The sequence below is a fragment of the Triturus cristatus genome, chromosome 3_2, assembly GCF_964204655.1.
Source record: "Triturus cristatus chromosome 3_2, aTriCri1.1, whole genome shotgun sequence".
NCBI classification, from domain to species: Eukaryota; Metazoa; Chordata; class Amphibia; order Caudata; family Salamandridae; genus Triturus; species Triturus cristatus.
Genome location: NC_140584.1, coordinates 687,344,151 through 687,356,624, shown reverse-complemented (window position 1 = coordinate 687,356,624; position 12,474 = coordinate 687,344,151).

The window sequence follows — 12,474 nt, the reverse complement described above, 5'->3', positions numbered from 1 at the left end:
GGGTTGCTTGTTTTCCTTTCTGGAGGGGCCACGCATGCACTGTACCCTTGAGGTAAAGGGTCAGTACTAATTTGCATAAGGAAGACCTTTGTCCAGAGTGGCATAGTGGGTGAAAACAATGGTTTGAAACACTACCATGAGTGATTGTTAGTGGTTAGAGTACATGCAACCATTCCTTCCTTCACCGTTTGTGTGGTTGATTGTAAGGATACGGTTTAAGGCAAACGTAGGCAAATTGTAAATAAAGTCCTGAGATTGTTATCCTTGTTTGAAGTAGATTTATTCTTCAGGTTGAAAGGAAGTCACTGGAGCACGTCTGTTGCGGTAGAAATCCAACTGCTGACCGATATTCTTCAGTTTGGAATTCTCTCCGCAACAGAGGCAAGACGCGAGCACTCCTTGAAAGTAAACACGCTTTCAAGAAGCGCACGCCACAGAACACAGAATGTACAATAAAGACATGACATCAAAGTAAACCAATTTACAACATATACCTATGTACTCTACATCATCTCCCCTTTTTTAATAAAAGAAAAACAAGCTGTCAACATAAGTAAAAACTAAGACAAATAAAAATCCTTAAATTTTGCAGGGAATGAACAGTTCCTTGAAGGTCTGATTGATACAGATGTTGTGGGTGTGGGAGAATCATAATTGATCTGTGAATCTGAGTCTTGGGAAGTGGATTGAGTTTGGCTGTAAGGAGCAGTTTCAAAGGATTGTGTGTGAGAATTGTCAGAAGGTGAGTCAATGGGGAAATGAGACCAAGAAGATAAATCAAAAGAGTGTTTAGTCATCCTAATTCTATAAGCTTGTTCAGGGGAAAGTTCAACTATAGCTCTTTTATTCCACCACCCCTTTTTATCCAAAAAAACTGACCCCTTTGCAACTTTTATAATTTGTGTGGGTAAAGAAAATTTCGAAACACCTTTAGTGACTCTACATGGATTTTTGATCATGACCCAATCACCAACTTTGAATGTATGTACAACAGGTTTAACCACAGAATCAAAGTTTCTCCTTTGTATTTCCTGTTGCACCAAGACATTTCTTCTAAGAATATGCTTATCATTACAATCTAAGCAATTATTGTCTTTACTTGAGAGACCTTTTATCCAAGATGGGCAAATGTTACCATTAGGATTCCTTCTTTTCAGTAATATAAAGGGAGAAATGCCAGTAGTGGAATGAGGGGTAACAATGTATGACCAAATCTTTCTTCTTAGAAAGTCTTCAACATCAACATTGGTGGAAATAGCAGACTGAATACCCTCCCTAATGAATCTATTCATTCTTTCAATAAGACCGTTCGAGGAAGGAGAATACAATGCAACCCTTAGATGCTTAATGTCATGTGCATTAAAATACTCCTGCATTAAACAAGAACAGAAATGTGACCCATTATCCGTAACAACTTCTTTTGGTGACCCCTCAGCTAGAAAAACTCTGTTAAGAAATTTGATGACAGCATGAGAATTTGGAGTTTCACAAAAATCAAAATAAATAATCAATGAGTGTAATAATAAACCGTCTATGCTGAGGTAAAACAACAAAAGGACCAGCAAAATCAATTGCAATTTTAGACCAAGGCTCCTCAGGCAAAGGAACACAGTGTAAAGGAAGATGAGATGTCTTCCAATGTTTATCTGAAACCAAACATGTATTACAATTGTTAATCCAATTAGATATATCTCCATCTAGACCTGGCCACCAAAAGTGTTCTTTAAGTTTTCTTGAAGTGGCACCTATTCCTAAATGTCCTTCATGAGCTGCATGAAAAAGTTTGTTTCTAAAAATGGATGGAGGAACACATTGATCTCCATGAAAAATCACATCATTGACAATAGATAAATCATTTGACACTTGAGCAAATGATTTTAAGGGGGAAGGAAGGGAACGTTCTTTGGGCCATCCTGATATAATCATGTTCTTAACGGCAGAAAGTGAGGCATCATCACAATAAGCTTTGACCCAATCCGATCGTGAAATACTGAAAGGAGAAAGAACCAAATCCTCAATTGAAGCAACAACACATTCTACATCATCAAAATTTGACTCAGATGAGTTTTCTTTTAAAGATAACCTAGAAAGACAATCTGCTCTCAAATTATGTCCTCCCGAAATGTGTTGTATGGTGAAGTTGAATTCATGTAATCTTGACAAAATTCTGACTAACCTGGCTGAGGCCTTACCAGTGCCATTACCATTGAGGAGGTGCAACAAGGGTTTATGATCACTAAGAAGAATGAAGTGTGAACCCCAGATATACGTTCTACTGCCCATGAGCAGGCTAAAGCTTCTCTCTCAATAGTGCTATAATTTCTTTCAGCACTACTCAGAGATCTGGAAGCAAACCCTATGGTATGCTCTTTTGAACCTATCCATTGACAAAGAACTGCGCCCAATCCATGTTGACTGGCGTCAACAGAGATTGTACATTTTAATCCTGGAGTAAAAGATGACAAAACAGGAGCCTCAATTATGACTTTCTTAACTAGGTTAAATGCATATTCAACCTCACTTGACCAATTAAATTTCTCATTTTTCTTGAGAATAGCACGCACAGGCTGAACAATCTGGGAGTAGCCCTGGATAAACCGAGAATAATACTCTGTCAATCCTAAAAAATATTTCAGCGAATCTTTATCAGAGGGAATTGGTACATTTGATATCGCCTGAGTAAGTGAAAATTTTGGTTTTATTCCATTTTCTGAAAGTGAGTGTTCCAAATAATCTACTTCCTTTTCAAAAAATCTACATTTGTCTTTCCCTAAAGTTACACCAACCTCCTTAAAGCGGGATAAAACTGCCTTCAAAGAGGGGAGGAGCCTAGCGCGCAACCAAGATGGCCGCGTAGGTGCGAGGCTCCCGAGGACCTCCGCAACCTCCTACGATTATCCTGAAATTATCCTGCCCTGGATGAGGGGACTATGTTGGTGAACCTGAGCTGAGGTGGCACCCGTTTCCCGCTTCCGAATCGGACCTCGGACACCGGAGTGAGCACCGATTGAGGTTTGCGGCCTTCCCCTCGCCGGACCCCGGATTTGCGCTGTGGGGTGATCCAGTGACAAAGTGAACAACAGCGGCAGGCAGGGCCTGGCGACTCGCGTACCCCGCACTTTCGCTTTCGCTTTCACACCACCTAGTCGTCTCTGCGAGGTTGGGTCGCGGAGCCCTTGGTGTTGGTGTGGCCTTGCTGGGAGACCCTGCCTGCCTGCAGGCTGTGATCCACCCCGCTGCTCTGAGGGGGCCCCCCCGGAGCTCGTGGCCCTGCTTTCCTGCCCTACACGACGTGGCTAGTGCGACTGGGAGACTGGTGGCCATGGCCACGAAACAAGATGGAGACCGGGCAAAGACCAAATCGACCCAGCGTGGTGCCGTCCATCAGGCCAACAGTATGGACCGCTATACCCTCCAGAAGGGATCTCCTGATGGACCGCGCAAGTCCCCTGAGAGCCCTCCTGATGCCCCAGACCTGCCCGCAGATCTGACTCTGCGAGATGTCATGGGCGCCATTGCCGAGATGAAGGCCTCGGTGGGCCAGCGGTTTGATACACTGGCGCAGAAGATTGACTCGGTCCTCGTGGATGTTGGCCTGGTGAGGGCCGATCTTTCCAAAACCAACGACCGAGTAGATTCTTTGGCCCACACCGCATCGGGCCTAACGACAGATGTGGCGGCCTTGCAAACAGAGGTGCGCCGGCTTAGTCAGGCGAGTGCGCTTATGGATCGACGCCTGGAGGACTCCGAGAGTCGGGCACGGAGGAACAACATTCGCATTATCGGGGTGCCCGAGGGACGCGAGGAGGCGGCGGCGGATCTCTTTGTGGAGGACCTGATTGCTACCCATCTCCAGCCACGGGGGCTGAGCAAATTCTTCGCTGTGGAGAGGGCCCACAGGGTTCCCGGGGGAAGGCCGAAGGTCGGAGCCCCTCCGAGACCTCTCATCGCCCGGATTTTCAATTTTCGGGACAGAGACGCTATCCTGCAAACCTCCAGACTGCATGGACCGGTCAAGCTTGACAATATGGAGGTTAATTTTTATCCTGATTTCACCCCAGCGGTCCAGAAGCAGAGACTGAGCTTCCTAGGCGTCAAACGCCGTCTTCGGGACCTAAACCTCAAATACGCCATGCTTTTCCCGGCCAAGCTGCGTGTGGAGGTGGATGGTCGCACGCACTTCTTTGATCGTCCCGAAGCGGCCGGGGACTGGCTGGATACTCTGCCCGGGGATCGTGATCGGGGGGGCGGGGGGGGCGGCGGGGGGAGACGGCACGCTGGATCGGGACTGAGGGTCTAATATTGGGCCTCACTCTGGACGAAAATGATGCCACTTTCGATTCTGCGTCAGTTTTTGTAAGTTCCCCTCCGATGGAGGTTGTGTTGGGTCTATTGGGGGTTCTCCCTCCTCCTCTAGGGGGTCTAGTTAGTCTAACTATATATGGGGCGACAGGCACACTGCACGTTGGGGGGGCTGTTCGGGCTCATGCAGGGGTGCAGGGAGGGGGGAGTTCTGTTTGGGTGGGTGGGTAGGGATGGGGTGTTGTTCGTTTTTATCACAAGGCAAATGTATTTTTGTGTTAGTTCTAAAGTGCTCTCCGGGGGACGAATGATGGCTTCTGTATATGATGGGGGGTAGGGAACTAACTTTGTTGTCTTGGAATGTGAATGGACTGGGGGACAGGATCAAACGGGGTGTGGTCCTGCAGTTTTTGAAGCGAATCTCGCCCGATGTAGTCTTTCTGCAGGAGACACACCTCATTGGCAACTCCTTCTGCGCCATGAATCGGCGTGGCTATCACCTAGTGGCTCACTCGGGCTTCACGTCCGGCTCAAGGGGTGTGGGCATCATGGTGAAGAACTCGCTCCCGTTGGAGATTGATGAGGTGCTCCACGATGACAGGGGACGTTACACGGTCTTGGTGGGAAGACTGGAGGGCAAAGTGGTTGTCTTTGTGTCAGTATACATCCCACCGGGGCTGCAGTCGACCACCTTTGCGGACCTTGGGCGCCTTCTCCTTGGCCTTCCGGGGGGGCTTTTGGTTGTGGGGGGGGATTTTAATGCGGTGGTATCTGGGACTGTGGATCGTCACCCCCCTAGGGACCTCCCCCGGGCACAGGCGTGGCTACCCGGCCTCTTGGATACATTTGGATTAGTGGACTGCTGGCGTTTAAAACACCCCACGCAGCTGCAGTACACTTTCCATTCGGGAGCCCATGGTAGTCTCTCACGACTAGACTATGTCCTTGTCCCGGCGGCCTATGTTGGGAGGGTGGGAGAGGCGCGCCATTTGCCACGGGGTATTTCGGACCACTCCCCGCTCCTACTGCACTTTGATGTCTTTCCGAGGGGTGAGGGTAGGGTGGTCCCAATCAATCCTTGGTACCTGCGCGACCCCACCATTCGCGCTGAATTGATTAAATCCCTTCAGCGATATTTTGATGAGAATGTGGGGTCCGTGCCTTCGGCTGTACCGCTATGGGAGGCCTTCAAGACAGTACTCCGAGGGGAGGCCCTATCCCTTATTTCCCACGCCCGGAGGCGCGAGCGGGAGGAGGTGACCCGGATGGAGGCTGAAATAGCCGAGTTGGAGGGTAATTTAGAAGGTGGGGTGACGGATGCCGCATTACATGTCCTCCAACTCAAGCAAGCGGCCTATAGGGCCCTCGTCACGGAGGCGGCCAGGGGCCTCAGTAGAGAGCAACAGGGGCGACTGTATGATGTGGGTGATAAGGCTGGTAAACTTATAGCGTGGTTGGACAAAAAAGAGAGAGCGAATCGTGTGGTCCCGCTGATTGAGAAAACGGATGGTGTGTGTGTAACTGAGCCAGAAGAAATCGTCTCCTGCTTCGCGGATTATTTCCGTGGGGTGTATTCCCCGGTGTCTTCCTGCTCGGAAGAGGATTCCCGTGCCCTGCTCAGTGATATCGCGCTGCCGTCCCTTTCCGGGGATGACAGGGTGTCGTTGGACGCCGCTCCCACCTCCGACGAGATCGCCCTCGCCATACGCTCGGTCGCTTCCGGCAAGGCCATGGGTCCGAATGGTCTCCCTATCGAATTGTACAAGTTGCGACCGGATATGCTGGCACCCCACCTCCGGGCTATGTTCCTGGCGGCACACTCGGTGGGCTCCCTCCCGCTGGACCAGCGTCTGGCTACAATCGTGGTCATCCACAAGGAGGGGAGACCTCGGGACCGGGTTACATCCTATCGGCCCATTTCGCTACTGAATGCGGAGCCCAAGATTCTCGCCAAGGTACTGGCCAACCGGCTGGTCGGCGTGGTGGGCGATTTGGTTCATCAGGACCAGTCTGGCTTTATTCCCCATCGCAACACAGCCCTTAATCTGCGGCGTTTGCACGGTGTGCTCGCACGTGCCCCGTTCATACGGGAGCCGGCCATTTTGGCGTCCTTAGACGCCACCATGGCGTTTGACACGCTTGAATGGCCATATATCTGGGCGATGCTTGCGAAGTTTGGATTTGGCCCAGGGTTCATCAGTTGGGTCAAATTGCTGTATTCGGGCCCATTGGCGCAGGTGGTGGTGAACGGAAGAGTGTCGGCTCCGTTCGAGCTGGGCCGGGGCACACGGCAGGGCTGCCCCTTATCGCCGCTCCTCTTTGCACTTGCCTTGGAGCCCCTGGCGGAGTGGCTGCGGTGGGAGCCTTCCATCCGTGGTCTCCGCTGGACCCCTGAGTATGAGGACCGCGTATCCCTATATGCTGATGACATCCTCTTGTACCTAGCTTCCCCACGTAAATCACTCATAGTACTGGTTGATGTTTTGCATTCATTCGGTCGTAACTCCGGTCTGGTCATCAACTGGGCTAAATCGTGTGTGTATGTTCTCTCCGGGGAGGCTCCTATCCTCCCGCGGGGCTGTCCGATCCAGGTCGCCCCGCAGGGATTTAGGTACCTGGGTGTCTTCATTACTCTGGACCCGGAGGCTCGGTATGATCGGAACTTGCTTCCCCCCCTCCAGCGTCTGAAAGAGGATGTCGCGCGCTGGCGGCGTTTGCCGCTTTCGCCGCTCGGCCGGGCGGCATTGTTTAAAATGATGTCGCTGCCGCGTTTCCTGTATGCGTTGCAGAACACTATGGACCTCGTCCCAGCGCGCTACTTCCGCGAAGTGGAGAGTTTGCAGCGCCGCCTGTTCTGGGACGGGAGGCCACGTATTGCCCTGGCTAAGCTGACGCTCCCATGGTATGACGGGGGGATTGCCCTCCCGGATATTAAACGGTACTATTGGGCCTCCCAGCTAGCTGCGATTAATCAGGGCCTATATGGGCCCGCCTTAAACCCGGCGTTTGAAATGGATAGGATGCTACTTCCAGGTGGTGACCATAATCGAGCGCTCTACTCTAGCGCGCCCGACGCTCGCCTAACAGGCCCCACGCGTGTCATGGTGCGAGTGTGGCACGCGGCCAATGCAGCTATGGGGTGGAAGGACCGTTTGACCCGGGCGTCACCACTATACGCGTCTGAGTGGTTGGGCTCCTTGTGGACCTCGAAGGGCTTTGAGAAGTGGGACCTAATAGGCATTAGCAAAGTGGGGGATCTCTGGACGAGGAGAGGATTTAAAACGTTCGAGATGCTGCAGACGGAATTTCAGTTGCAGGGCAGCGAGTACTTTCGGTATTTGCAGGTCCGGCATGCGCTGGGCTCCGTCTTTCCGGACGTTGCCTCCATCCCGGAGTGTTCCCCCCTGGAAGATAGAGTGCTGGATGGACACGTCCCTGACAGCACGATCTCACTGATCTACAAAAAACTGATCAACGACCGCTCAGACTTGTTGACTGCCCTTCGTGAGGCTTGGGTAGCCGATGGGCTGGAGCTGGACGACGAGGACTGGATCTCCGCGGTGGCCTCCCCGAAAGAGGTGGCCATACCGGCTCGCCTTCGTTTCGTCCAGCTCAAGATACTCCACAGGGTCTACATGACGGGGCCAAAGCTCCTGCGAATGGGCTATGCTGAGGACGGTTTGTGTAAGCGTGGGTGTGGTGCGCTGGGGACTTTTCTGCATATCTTGTGGGAGTGCCCGGAGGTGGAGGGGTTCTGGCGTGGTGTGCATGAGGTGCTGCGAGTGGTCACGCATGTGGCGCTGTTGCCCGAAGCGAGGAGATGCCTGTTGAATGTGTGGGAGCCTACCGATTACTCGGTGCCGCAGACGTGGTGGGTGACTCTGGGGTATATGGTTGCCAAGCGTGATATTGCCCAGCTGTGGGGATCCCAGAGGCCCCCGACTGTCTCGGCCTGGAAGGAACATATGGATTGGTGCATGTTTCGGGAAAAGGTGGTGTATGTGGCGAGAGGTAAGCCTGCGACATGGGTGAAGGTATGGGGCCCCTGGAACGCCTACCGCGGGGGAATCTGTGCTCCACCGTTATTGCCTGATCCGTCGCCGGCCCCGTCCCCTTAGCCAACTCATCCCCCCGGTACCTGGGCATTAGGTGTACCCAGCCCTAGTTCTGATCTCTCCCCCCTCTTGAGATTCCTATGGATGGCTAGGATCCCCCCTCTAGGGGAGCACGTGTTGCTATTTCCGATTGAGGATTGCCTTGTGGGTTTGTTTGTATTTGTTGTTCTTTAAGTTTAAAATGGAACCGTATAGTGGGGTCTGGATAGTGTGGCTCGCAACGATGTTACCTCCTGTGCATACTCGGCCGCAGCACCATGTGTTTTATAAATGTATATCGTATGTTCCTTTCATTGCTAGCGGCCGGCCGGAAGGTTGTAGGCCCATATTTGTATAGTTTTGAGTCCTGTAATAAACGGTTTCAAAAAAAAAAAAAAAAAAAAAAAACTGCCTTCAAAGTGTGAATATGATCAATCTTGTTTTTTGAAAAAATAAGAACGTCATCCTGGTACGCTTGTACAGATGGTACATCTCTAAGTAGGTCATCCATAAATTTCTGGAAAATGCTGGCTGCAGAAACCAAGCCAAAAGGGAGTCTTAAATATTTATATGCTCCGAAAGGAGTGATAAATGTAGTAAGCTCAGATGATGATGATGACAAAGGAATTTGGTGATATCCACTCCGTAAATCAAACAAAGTAAAGAATTTTGAACCAGATATACCAGTGAGTAAATCTTGAATTTTTGGGAGAGGATGACAGTCAATGATTATATTCTGATTTAATGAGCGACGGTCAGCACACAAACGAATGCTAGAATCCTTCTTTTTAACGAGAACTATTGGACTGACCCATTGTGAAGAGTTGGTTGTCTCGATTATGCCTTCAGAGACCATTTTATCTAATAATTTTTTAAGATCATCTTTAACATTTAAGGGTATTGTCCTTAATTTGTGCATAACAGGGATTGCACCTGGTTTAAGCTTGATTAAGTGCTCATAGTTTTTATTTTCCCAACTGACTCTTTGAACACCTCTGGAAACTCTGAAATAATACCACTAGCTAGATCATTTAAATTTTCTGACACTAATGAAATGGAGACATCATTAACTTGTACTGGAGAATCAGAACCTGGAACTAGCTTAAGGCCCATTTTTGCAAGATCTTGCCAACCTACAATACAGCTTCCCTCGATTGCAACATATATTTTCGTACAAATGCACCTTCCCAAACATGTCACATCACCCATAAAATAACCCAACATGTCGATGTCTTTGCCACCATAACCCTTTGGAACAATATCCAAAGGATGTCACTTCATGGAATGAGATGGCCAATGAAAATTAAATAAAAACATCAGAAATGATGGTTACAGGTGCACCAGAGTCTGCCATCATTCTGAAAGAAATGTTATTAATCATAACTTCACACGTAGGTTCTTTTGCACGACTATTCATTGATGACTCTCCATCAGTATCAATTGCGAGAATTATCTTTTTCTTTAAAGACTGCGACGAAATATTAACAGTATTAATATCCAGGTTTCGCAGAGACGAGTCAACAGAAGCAATATTTATGTCTGGGTATTCCATTGAAGAGACAGCACTGACTTGAACAAATCTCTTGCTCCTACAAACTGTATCAAAATGTCCAATCTTTTGACAATTTGAACATTTCTTTCCAAGAGCCTGGCAAATAGGACTGTTCCCAAGATGTGTTCTTGACCCACATCTATGGCATGAAGAAGTTATTCTCCTTTGAAAAGGTTTTACAAAAGGTTTAACAAATTAGTTTTTTGTAGAAATGGCATTGACTTGTGATTCATTCTGTGAATTTGCTGAGAAAGCTGTTTCTTGTGAAATGCATTGTGATGAAATGATACATCGCTCAATGCTTTTAGCCATATCTATTACCTCTGATAATGTTGGATCACGGCAGCTTAACATTCTTTCTTGTATTTTCTTATGATAACACTTGTATACAAATTGATCCCTGATGACTATATCAAGATAAGCACCAAAATTGCATTCTGCTGCTAAATTTCTGAGTGCCGAAATAAACTCTTCCACTGTTTCATTTGGCTCTTGTTTTCTTCTCATGAAATTATATCGTTCAAGCATAACATTTGGTTGTTCCAGAAATTTTTTATTCAGTCTTTGAACTGCATCAGAAAAAACATTCCATCCATCTCCATTTCCAGGCGGGGGAATACCGGGAGGAAGATTATCAAATATTTCCTGTCCCGCTTTTCCCAAGTGACTATACAAGATTGCCGACTTTCTTTTTGCAGAATAATCATCAGCATCAATTGCAACCAAATAACTCTGGAAACTACGAAACCAGGTTTTCCATATTTCTCTGGGTTTGCCAGAGACAGGAAGAAACTGTTCAAGAAGCACAATTTGTTGATTTGTTGCCATTATATTGTTTTGTATTAATCCAAACTTATGTTTTAATGCTTTCAATAAAGTTACTGTTTAAACAAGTGTTATTGACAAAATGTAAATTATGTAAAATATATATGTATTTTCTCCTTAAAAATTATTATTTCTTCTCTCTCCTGTATTGTATAAATACAATGAAAAATACATTATGTATTTTTCCGCAAAATTCTTTCCTTTATGTGTTTAAAGAGACTTTTCTTTCATAGATTCCAAATGCAGCCTTTAAATCTCAAATTTGCATATTTAGCGTGTATATCGCTGAAGAATATACACAATGCGCAAGCCCGTATGAAATAATCTCTTTTCCGATCGTAGCTCGTCCGATCGGAGACTCTGTAGTCATGGAAACAAACTTGTTTATTCCTCAAGATGGCTGCCGGTCCGTGCGCGATGATGTGCAACGTTGTTCTTTGTTGTGGACGTTGCTGGGATACCACGTTGGGAGCATGAGGCGTCAGACGAGGGTGTGAGCCAGGAAAGGCAAAACACTCAAAATTCCGCCATTGGCTCCTCAGAAATGGTAACGGATCGCGGGAAAGCTCACCAATTAACTTGAAACGCTGCCGTCAACAATCCACGCTTCGTTTGTAGAGGTAGGGCGTGCAAGTCTTGTGAAGTCTTCCTTTTGTAAAAATCGTCGCCAAAATGTAAGGATACGGTTTAAGGCAAACGTAGGCAAATTGTAAATAAGGTCCTGAGATTGTTATCCTTGTTTGAAGTAGATTTATTCTTCAGGTTGAAAGGAAGTCACTGGAGCACGTCTGTTGCGGTAGAAATCCAACTGCTGACCGATATTCTTCAGTTTGGAATTCTCTCTGCAACAGAGGCAAGACGCGAGCACTCCTTGAAAGTAAACACACTTTCAAGAAGCGCACACCATAGAACACAGAATGTAAATAAAGACATGACATCAAAGTAAACCCATTTACAACATATACCTACGTACTCTACATTCATGTTTAGGTCTCGCCTGACCCAGCGCATGCGCTGGTCTGGCGAGACTTATTGAGAGGGCTCCAAAAAGTGCTACCAGGCCAGCCTAGCGCTACTGTGCATGTGCGCGGGCGCGCGCGCCGCGATTAATTTCACTTTCACGGCCGCTTTGATGTTTGATCGCGATCACTTTCGCGGCCGCACAGCCGCTTGTTTATTTTGTTTCTTCTTCCTCCCGGAGTTTCATACTCATCCTTGTTTTTACTTGTTTTACAAGCCTAGATTTCTTGTGCTAAAGTCTCCATAATTACTAAAATGATCACAACATGAAGGGTAACGTAATCTTCACAATGCCGGCCTAAACTGCGACATGTATTATTGAAAACTCGAACTCCATCACTCTCTTATTTAAACACTTAACCTACTCAGTTTTGTACTCCTCCGTTTTCCGAACTTGTCTCTTGTTTCACTCTCTCTCTCTCTACAACCTCCTTCTCCTTCTATCATAACACCTCCAAATTAATGCTACTGCCCCACTAGACCCCATCTTCGTTGTAAGCTTCTCACTGCACTCCTAATTAATTCTTTCAAGTTTCTATTCCACGTTTTCATTTTTAGAGTTCTCCTCCTCACTGGTTTACCTCCTATTTAATCGCCTTCTCCTCTATATCGTTTCTAATCACTCCTTCTTCCTTTTTTTCGTCTTTTTGCATACCTTAAAAGAATATGAATGGACCAAGA